The sequence below is a fragment of the Monodon monoceros genome, unplaced genomic scaffold (genome assembly GCF_005190385.1).
Source record: "Monodon monoceros isolate NGI ecotype Baffin Bay Population unplaced genomic scaffold, NGI_Narwhal_1 Super_Scaffold_12, whole genome shotgun sequence".
NCBI classification, from domain to species: Eukaryota; Metazoa; Chordata; class Mammalia; order Artiodactyla; family Monodontidae; genus Monodon; species Monodon monoceros.
In genome coordinates this window covers 129,478,131-129,489,097 of record NW_021703768.1, presented here as the reverse complement: position 1 = coordinate 129,489,097, position 10,967 = coordinate 129,478,131, and the positions used below count along the sequence as shown (strand labels likewise).

General features: G+C 40.1%; 1 protein-coding gene across 2 annotated transcripts in view; it reads right to left on the bottom strand.

The window, feature by feature from the left end:
- The window catches only part of GRIA1 (glutamate ionotropic receptor AMPA type subunit 1), a 306,294-nt gene that overhangs the window by 177,559 nt on the left and 117,768 nt on the right, over nt 1-10,967 (bottom strand). The window lies entirely within an intron of this gene.

Here is a 10,967-nt window from a genome sequence, read left to right as displayed (position 1 = left end):
TACACAATACAGTGTATTTCAGTCAGTAGGTTTTGTGGTCTTGAATCCTTCAGATTGCTTGTGCTCATTTTGATAAGATTAAGTGTTTATGCAGCTCTGGGCTCAGCTTCACCACCATGGTAGACTTCCGCCTTGAGTCTCTCCTGGTCTTGGCCCTTGCAGCCCTGAGCATAGGGCAGGGGCAGTACTGAGCACCAGTGACAGTCGCGCCCTCAGCAAGAGTTCCCTGTCTGCGAGCAGGTACATGTAGGACCCCTCCGCCATGTTGACATTTCCGGGATCACGTTGTACACCGCTCATCCCCTGAGGCCGTTACATCCACACATGCGCAGTGTAGCACTGAGTAAGCATCTTACCCAACTTTTCAGCAGTTCTTCGTCTTGGAGCTTCAATTAATGCCCCCAAATATCCTACTTCCTTTGAATTCTGCTGTATATTAGTTGGATCCATATACGGCACTTTCTACCTAAAATTAATTTATTCCATAAATATTTATGAAATGACACACTGTATGTCAGGCACTGTACTGGACCTGGAAGGATAAAATATTATCCTGGAAGAACTTGAAGACTAGCAGGTGGGAAACGCAAATGATAAGAATGTGGGGGGAGAAGCATTATGATGAGGGGCCATGAAGAAGGGGATAACTAACCCAACTGTGTAGTGTTGGAGAAGCCTTCCAGGAAGAAGTGTCACTGAATCTGGGATTTACACAACAAATAGGATTGTGGCAGGTGAAGAATGGAAATGTATTTCGGACCCAGGTCAGCAGCATATGTAGACCTGGAGAGGCTGAGTGGGGTTACTTGCAGTGCTCCCTCCGTCCCTGCCCCCACCCTCTAATACTGCAAACTCTTGTAGTACCAACATGCCTCTCACCCATAGATGATCTTGAAATAATCGGATGAATACATTTGGCATAGTTGATACCAGAGTCAAACAGACCTGAGTTTCAATCCTGGCTCCACCAGTTCCTGACTTTGTGACTGTGGTCAAGGACATAGCATCTCTAAACCTCAGTTGCTACATCTGCATATGGAGACTAGTAGTAGTGCCATCACCTTAAGGATGTTACAAGTATGAAAATGACCTAATAATATATAAAGGGACATAGCACAGCACCTAGACAAAGCAAATCCCCAATATGGTGGCTTTCATTGATAGTGGTAGTTGTTACCAGGTCCACTAGACTAGGACCTCTCCATGAGAAGGAATCTGACTTATTTTTGTTTGTGTCCTTCATTGCGCCTTGAGCTGCATAGACTTGATGACAGATACTTAGTTAGTACCTGCTGATGGATTTGTTGATGTGCATTTTCCATTAATTCGTTAAACAAATATTTATTGAGTACTTACTACGTGCCAGGCACTGTTTCACATGCTGTGGATACAGCCGCAAACAAGGCACCCTCCTGGAGCTTTCATCCTAGAATTCTGACCAGCACTTTTATACAATTGATGGTTGCTTATACTTTAGAATCAGGTTTGGAAAGTATCATCCAAAGCATGAGAATTACCTAAATTGTTAGTGATAATAACTGTAAATTCACTTGATGTTTCTGGAGAACCTGATTCCTTATCTTAAGTCCCCTTCAATGGTTCAGTATTTTTCCACCTGCCACTAGGTCCTGCCTGAATCTAAAATGATGATTTCCACTTCACGCCACAATCTACATCACAGAGTCCCTCTCATAGTCCTTATCAGCAACAGACCAATTTGTTAATTTGCTTCTCTTTGTTTTTACTGCACTCTGCTGGTACCCGAGAGGCTCTCTGTTTCCATTAGAAAGAGGAGTGGACTATCAATCAAGCAATTTAAGTTTTATCCTCAGTTTTGCCGCTATCAATTTGGATACATTTTTCATTTACTCCTTCAGTGAATATTAAAGGAGCACTTCATAGAGACACACAGCATGGCCTGGTTGAGCGTTCAGGCTTTGGGGTCAGAATGCCTGGGTTAGAAACTCGCTCTGCTACTTTCTAGCCATGTAATAGTGGGTGGGTGACTTGACCACTCATACCCTCCTCCTAGGATAGTTGCAAGTATTAAATGAGTTAATACATGTAAAAATCTTAGAACAGTGTCTCTGAAACTTGCAAGTTCTCAGTAAATGTTAGACACTATTATTACTTTCTTGTTAATATCTGTTGTAACTATCAAATGGCAGGCACTGTATATGGCAGTGAAGAAATAGTGGGGGTGGGGTGGGGTGGAAGGGACATGGTGTGTGTCCCTAGAGATCTTGCTTTCTGATAGGTGAAGAGACATTAAACAACTAAATACATAATTACAAATTTGATGAGTACCAGGAAGGTGGTCTAACGAGTACCATTTGAGTTGAGACTTAAAGAATAAATAGAAGGTCAAGTGGTGAAGAAGAGGTGTGTGCCTATGTGTGAAAGCCTGTGTAGGAAGAAAGAAAAGCATGTGTAAAGGCCCTGAGGCAGGGACTGAAGGGTATGTGTGGTTACAGTGTGGAGACTGAGGTGGAGATGTGGCTGACACAGAGGGCAGGGTCCAAGCCATGCAGTGCTGGGTGATGCCTGTGGAGCTTGGAAGTTTTCCTGAAGGCAAGGAAAAGCCATTGATGGCACATGGTTTCCTTTCTAGCACACAGATTTCTCAAAACTAAAGTGAGAGGACTGTATTAAAAAGCTTCTTAAGCCTCTTTGACACTGAAGAATAGGAGATTCTATAGTGACTACCAAAAATAGAGGCAGTTTCTGGGAAAAGTAGAAAGAAAATAAAGAAGTAAGGAGGGTGTGAAGGAGGAAGAAGGGGAGATAAGAAAGGAGGAAAGAAGCAAATGACTAAAACTTCAGTGGAGACATGAAGTCTGGAAATGAACTGTTGAATATTCAATACAGATACAGACTCAGTACATATTACATCTACGGGTGTGTAGGTGTGTTTGACTTATGCACGTATTTGTACGTTCACTGATTTGGCAGGAAACAAAACCGGGGGAGTCTTTCCATGGAAGACAAATAAAGACTAATGGGCTGGAAAAGTTGGAGAGGGGGGAGAATGCTGTGTCAATCATTTTGGGTAAATGCATGATTGCTGGATATAAAGATGCTTCTGGAACAGCTCCTGCTGGAAAGCTGGTGCTCAGGAATTGAAATGCTGGCTGCGTCATGGTTCAGTGGCTCCTTTCAGGAGCTGCACAGTGGAAGTCAAACAGAATTGCGTTAGAAAAGGAGTGCTTGAGAAAGGACTCTCTGGAACCGAAAGCTTTATTGGAAAATGGAAATGAAAAAGGAGTTTAGTCCAAAAGAAGGACTGACTCCAAGAATTCTGATTTGTTCCAGACTTCAGGAGCCCAAAGGCGCTTGAACACTTCTTGCCTTGATGTTTAGATGTGGTGGTGAAAAGAGGCACGCAAAGCAGTGAAAATCGAAAAGTGTTCTCTGGGCCCAGATTTTTCATTTCCAGCTGAGTAGGGTCGACATTTAAGGATTTTTGAAGGGGAAACGCACACCAGTTCGACTCTGCAAATGCTTTATAAAGCTAATACCACCTCTGGCTCTCAGTACTTGCTGTTGATTTGGGCATGTGTGGTTGGGTATCTTTCGACTCTTGTAGCAAATGCTAGGAAAAATACGGATTTAAGTTACCCCAGTGCAATGGGAAGTAAAAGGAGCCCCTTCTGGTTGATGAAAAGTTCTTTTCTGATAAGGAAATAACCACCAGCAATGTGTCATATTCTCTTAACTACTTCCTGGTTTGCCAGTGCTCAATTAGCATATGCCTGATTTGAGTTAATAAGAGCAGCTGCCACTTAATGGGCATTTACAATGTGTTTTAGGTACTGAAAACACATTATCTCACTGAATCCTCACAATACTTTATTAAGACAGCTTCTTACATTCCCATTTACACACAAGGAAACAGAGGCTCAGAGAGGTTAAGGAATGTTGCTGGGATTGATACGCAGGTCTGATTCCAAGCCCATACTCCCTCTGAGCCCGTATTTTCTTATCCGTAAAGTGGGGGTGGTTAATAATATGATCTTTAAGTTCTCGTGTTCCCAAATCTCCCTGAGTGAGACTGCAGATTCAGCAAGTTCACTGGTATTTCTGTTTTTCTCACCATGGAGCCCTCTCTCCCCATCCATTCTCGGTGTTCCAATGCATTCAAAGACTTACTCCTATCAGACCTTGTTCTGGGATCACTCATCCCCACTAAGGGGATGGTAGGTAACAGGAATCAACATTTAGCAATAATTCTTTACTTTTCTGCTGCTGGCAGTCAAGGGCTTATACTCTCCCATTTCAGACCACCCAGCGTCATTGGGAGGCAGACAAGGTGAGCATTCTCTCAGGTTGCAAATGAGAAACTAGGGCTCCTGTAGGGAAAGTGAGTCAGCCAAAGCCACATAGTGAGTTAAAAGCAGCATCAGGACTACAAGCTCACATCTCCGAAGTCCTGGACTGTCACCTTTTCCAGCAAAGGTGAGTTCCAAGCTCAGGGGCCAGGCAGGAAGCGTAAGTGAACAAATGGACAGGTGAGACAACACTTTTCCCCCTGCCAGTGGTCACTTAGCTTTAGCCAGAATTCATCAAATGAGGAGCAGGTCCAGATCTTTTTTATTCTTTTTTTAAGAAAAACTTCACAGAGAATCTGGATTTTAATGTGCAATGCCATGATTTTGTAAAAGCTGCCTCAAATTTTATTTCAAATCTTTGTGAGAGCCAGCCATCACACATCTGTAAGCTAGAGCAACTACTGGGCACTTGTCTACTTCTGTCTCACACTGAAGAAATGAGAGTTTGAATATGGATGCAGAGGTATCTAGCTGACAGCCCTTTCAACCACAGGAATGCCTATTCCATGGGAGATCCAAACCTCAATCAAGAAAACCTCAGAGAACAGTGAAGATTTTGGGTCCCAAACAAAAGAGGGTCAGACAGAGACACTCCAAATCCCAGGAGCTGAGAAGATTGTACCTGCAGTGTGATAGTCAACCAGCTGTCCAGAGAAAAAGAAAAAGTAGCATCTGCCAGTTTTCATGATGTAAATATTCCCACCATAGCCAACAGCTACTGACAGTTTAACAACCAGTTTGCAAAATTCGTGAATATTTAACAGTTGGCTCCAGATATTTAATAATTGGTACACCAGAGTCCAGTGGTTCCAAAATGGTTGCATATCATAATCACCAGTGAGCTTTATAAAAAATTCAGCTTCCCAGGCCTTGCCAGATCTACTAAATCAGACTCTCTATGGGTGGATCCTAGGAAGTTGTGTTTTCAAAGAGCTTTCTGAAATGAGCAGCAAGATTTGGAAATCCCCAATGTAATCCCCACATCCAACTAGGAAAGAAATAGTCTTGTGAAGACAGCCTGTTTAGAACATTCCATGCAAGAGGATAGTACAGAGATAAGAAACCCAGGGCTCTGAGAGAGAAAAGATAAGCATGTTAAATATTGTTAAGTTATTAAAATAATAAAACAAATTTAATTATAAATAGCAGTTTTTGAGACCAGTCACTGTTCTAGGTACTTTACATGCATTATTTTTTTAATCTTCACCCTACGAGATAAGTATAACTATTATTTCTATTTTATATATTGGAAAAGTACAACACAGAGAAATTAAATAACATGACTGAAGTCACATTGTTAGTATACAGGAGAGCTGGGATTGGAATCCAGGCAGCCTGGTTCTGGAAACTACACTCTCAACCAAAATTAGGGAAAGTACCTTCTTCCTGAAAGTAGAGATTATTTTGCATAGAGTAGCTGTACTCAGAAAATTTTCATCAAATTAGACTGAGCAAAAGACAAGAGTTCATTTTTTCTTCCCCCCCCCCCCCCCCCCGCCGGGTACGTGGGCCTCCCACTGTTGTGGCCTCTCCCGCTGCGGAGCACAGGCTCCGGACGCGCAGGCCCAGCGGCCATGGCCCCCGGGCCCAGACGCTCCGCGGCATGTGGGATCCTCCCAGACCGGGGCACGAACCCGTGTCCCCTGCATCGGCAGGCGGACTCTCAACCACTGCCTGGTTGAGAAGGGAAGCCCAGGAGTTCATTTTTTAAAAAGATCACACCCTTCTGTATTTCCCAGGGTATCTGGAAATCTTTGTAAGCTATTATTCCATTTTAGTGACCCTTTGACAAAGTCTATTCTGAAGCCACTAGTCCTTGAGCAGATATATTTCCTGATTACTGAACAGAAAGAGTTGAATCTTCTATCTCATTTTTTTTGTGGTTTTGTTTTCACTCTACTTGGCACCCTAATAGCATTAACACTCCTTATACTGACTCTGGAAGTGCACTCCACACCCTGTGGGAGCTATACACCGTCTGTTTCTAAGTCATCCTGCCTTCAGTCTTCCATTTAACACTGTCCTGGTCTCACATCATGACTGAGGCTAGAAACCAGCTTTTAGTGCAGATGTTCTGCTGCACAAGGCAGTCTGGCAGTCTATCCTCACAGGGCAAGCCTGGGACCATTAAACATTCCAGATCTTACAGGCACATGGAGAGGAGAATGACAACAACCCTGTAAAACCTTTAGGCTCTTTCCCAACAAAATGATAAAAAACCTAACCTTTATTTACCAAGTATATAAAGCCAAATTTAGAAGAAATAAACCCAGGAAGGTCAAATAGTGCCTATTGGAATGTTTATCTTTTGTTTTGTTTTAGAAAGAATTTAAGGCAAGAGTCTCAATCCCAAATGCCAACAGGACTGGACTGATGTAAATGAGAAGTGACCAGCTGGACAGTGTGGTGACTGGGAAAATACATGCCTCATCTAAAGGGGGAAACCACTGCCTAGGGTCAGCCTGTTGTGGACAGGTCTGTGAATTTTTTAAGAGAAGGCACAGGACTTTCACTTGTGTTAATGAGAAACTATATAATTTGGACCAATGAGGACAAACAGAAAAACTGGACAAAGTACTGAAAATCTGCTTGAAGATGTAAAGAGCTAGCAAGAGAGTGAAGAACTGCAGAGTCAGGATCTGGGGCTGGAGGAAAGTCAGTGAGTAAGCCATGTGTTTGGAGCTACTTTTGCCCTGGAGACATTCACCAATTCCGCTGGAAGCCCCTAAACTCCAGAGGAGTCAGGAATAAGAAGGTGGGGATTGGAGTTCAGGACCAAAAAGTGGTGGCAGTGGAATGAGGCTGTTAAACAATGATCATTTTGAGTTGAAACCCAGAAGAACTGCCCAATAGGAGGGAGAATGAACCTGGAAATAGGTGCTTGTAGGGACTGCAGTTTAGATTCAAATCATCCCAATCTCTGAAACTGTATTAAAATGGATTGCTATCAGTAAGGCAAACATATATTCATTAGGGAAAAAGATAACATAACCCTATGTCTCAAATTATTTCTACAAAAAATTCTGCAATACAATGTCCAGCACACAATAAAAAACAACCAGTTACATCAGAAGATAAAACAACATAGATAAAAATGAACAGGAAAGAAGAGAAAATAGGGAGATACTCACAGGGGCTCAAGATATTAGAGCAATCAGACATATGTTTTATTATCAACTATGTTTACTACCTTCCGGGGGTAAAATACAAGATTGATAATTTCAGCAGACTACTGAAAATCATGCAAAATAATCAAGAGAAAATTCCAAATGTTAAAAGTACAAAACTGACATCAAGAATTTTACATCAAGAAAAGAATCTCTTTTCTTAAAAGAGAATTAGTAAACTTCAAGATAGATCAAAAGGAAAATAATAGGATTAAAGCATAGGAAGAGAAAAGGATGGAAAATTATTATTATTGCTGTCTTATTCAGTCCATATTTATTTATATTTACCCATATATTTATTTTTTTCCTTTTTATTCCATTCTGCATCTCGGAGTTTCCATCTAGAATAATTTTCCTTCTCCTGAATAATATCCTTTTTTTTTTTTTTAAAGATTTAATTTTATTTATTTTTGGCTGTATGGGGTCTTCGTTGTTGGACTCGGCTTTCTCTAGTTGTGGCGAGCGGGGGCTTCTTGTTGCGGAGCACAGGCTCTAGGTGCGGGGGCTTCAGTAGTTGTGGCACGCGGGCTCAGTAGTTGTGGCGCACGGGCTTAGTTGTTCCGTGGCATGTGGGATCTTCCCAGACCAGGGCTCGAACCCGTGTCCCCTGCATTGGCAGGAGGATTCTTAACCACTGTGCCACCAGGGAAGTCCCTGGATAATATCCTTTAGTATTTCCATTAGCATGGGTCTCTTGTTGACAAATACGTTTTAAAATTTGTATGAAGATGTCTTTATCTCACAGTCTTTCTTGAAAATGAGTTTTTGTTGGATACAGAATCTGCACTTGCAGTTATTTTCTTTTAGCTCTTTAAAGATGGAATTCACTTGTTTCTTGTGAAGGGTCAGCTGTCAGTCTTATTGTTGATCATTTCTCAGTAATCTGTTTCTCACCCTTTCCTCACTCTGAATGCTTTTAAGGGTTTGTCTTTGGTTTTCAGCAATGTTACTATGTTGTGTCTAGGTGTGATTTCTTTTATTTAACATGCTTTGGGTACGTTGGACTTCTTGAATTTGTATCTTAATGCCTTTTATCAGGTTTAGAAAGCTCTTGGCAATTGACTCTTCAGACATTATTTCTGAATCCTCTTACTTTCTCCATATGACATTCCATTTATATGTATGTTAGGGTTTTCCACTGTACCCACTGTATTTCCCACATATTTTGTCAGGTTTAAAAATTCAAAAATTATACAACAATCATGGTATGTATGTTGGCTGGAAAAAAATAAAGCTACAGCGTTCTAAGATCTTTGCACTACCTAGGAAGATGGTATAAGTGGCAATATACAATAAGATTTGCTAAGTCAAGAATGAATGTTGTGATCTCTAGTGTAACCGTGAAAGGAATAGTTAAGGGTTGTCAACTTTCCAAATTAATAAGATGAGTAAAAATAAAATATTTAGTAAATCTGAAAGAAGTCAAGAAATTAATGATGTATCGATAGTTAAACATACTTTTAGAGGGAAACATACTTCCCTCTAATGTATGGCTTTTAAATCACATACATTAGAAAAGAAGAAAAGCTGTAAAAAAAAAATCAGTGAGCTAAGCATCTATTTCAAGAACATAAGCGAGAAGAAGAAAATACAGTGTAGGAGTTAATTAAATAAGAAGCGTACAATAGAAAAGATGAACAAAGTCAAAACAAACCCCTAAAGAATCTTAGAGAAAATGCAAGAGCAAACAAGCACAAAAACAACTAATGTCAGGAATATAGAAAGTAGCATCATTACAAATCCTACAGACATGAAAAAGATATTTAGACAATATTATGAACAAATCTATGACAAGATATTTGAAAATGTAGATGAAATGGGAAAATTCCTACATAATATAAATTATTAAAGCTGCCACAAGAAGATTTAACGCTTTGCACAAAGAAAACTCCAGACCCATATTATCTCTCTTCTGGGTTCTATAAAACAGTTAAAAAATAAATAACAACCATCTTACATGGCTCTTCCAAAGAATAGAAGGAGGGAGCACTCCCTTATTCTTCTTCTGAGGTCAGCACAACTCTGATATCAAACTGAACAAGAACCTTATAAGAAAAGAAAATTAGGAGCTCCCCTGGTGGCGCAGTGGTTGAGAGTCCGCCTGCCGATGCAGGGGACACGTGTTCGTGCCCCCGTCCGGGAAGATCCCGCATGCCGCAGAGCGGCTGGGCCCGTGAGCCATGGCCGCTGGGCCTGCGTGTCTGGAGCCTGGGCTCCGCATCGGGAGAGGCCACAACAGTGAGAGGCCTGCGTACCGCAAAAAAAAAAAAAAAAGAAAAAAAAAGAAAAGAAAATTATAGGCACTTTATTTCAGAATCAGGATGAAAAAAAATCTTAAAATATTAGTAAACAGGTTATAGGAGTTAATATCATGACCAAGTTGGCAGGAAAAAAATAATGTTGTCATTATTCATAGGTGACAAGATTACATTTTTAGAAAAGCCCAAACACGCTATAGAAAAATATTAGAATTACTAAGTGAATATGGCAGGGTCACTGGACATGAAATCAATATAAGAGTAATCATTTCTATTATTATATACCAGCAACAAACAAATATAACATAATATTTTAAAAGATACTGTTTATAATAACATCAAAAAACATTAAATACCTAGAAAACAGATATAACAAATAATATGCAAGATCTCTATACTGAAAAACTACAAAACATCACTGAGGGAAATATAAGAAGACCTAAGTAAGTAGAGCAATATATTATATTATTGGATTGAGAGACAATTTTTAAAGATATCAGTTCTCCCAAACTGACTTGTAAGTTAAAGTCCACCTCAATTCCTGTACCTTATTTTTATTCATAATTTGATATGTTGATTCTAAAATTTATATGAAAATGTAAATGTCTAACAACAGGCTCAAAACAAATTTGAAGAAGAATAAGGTGGAAAGACTTACTGTCCCAAATATCAAGACTTAGGTTAAATTTAAGACCTAAGATATACAAATAGACCAATGGAATAGTAAAGGAAGACCAAAAACAGAGCCACATAGACTTGGTCGCTTGATTTATGACAAAGATGCCATTGAAGTTCAGTGGAGAAAGGATGAGTTTTCCAATAAATTATGCCATCAGTTGGGTATCTGTATGGAAAAATCGATTCTAGACCCCTGTATCAGACCATACAATAAAATCAATTCCAGGTGGAATAATCTAAATGGAAAACATAAAGCCACCCGAAGATAATCTAAGAAAATGTCTTGATGACCTCAGGGTGGGAGAAGTCTTCTTAAATAAATATCCATAAAGGAAAAAACTGATAAACTGAACTACATTAAGATGAACAATTTCTGTTCCGTATGTCAAGAGATACCATTACATCAAGAGATACCATTAAGAGAGTGCAAATACAAGCTACAGAAAGGAAGATGATATTTTCAACGTACACATTTGACCACGGGCTCATATCTAGACATCTATAAATCATTAAGAAAAGCACAGACACCCCAGTAA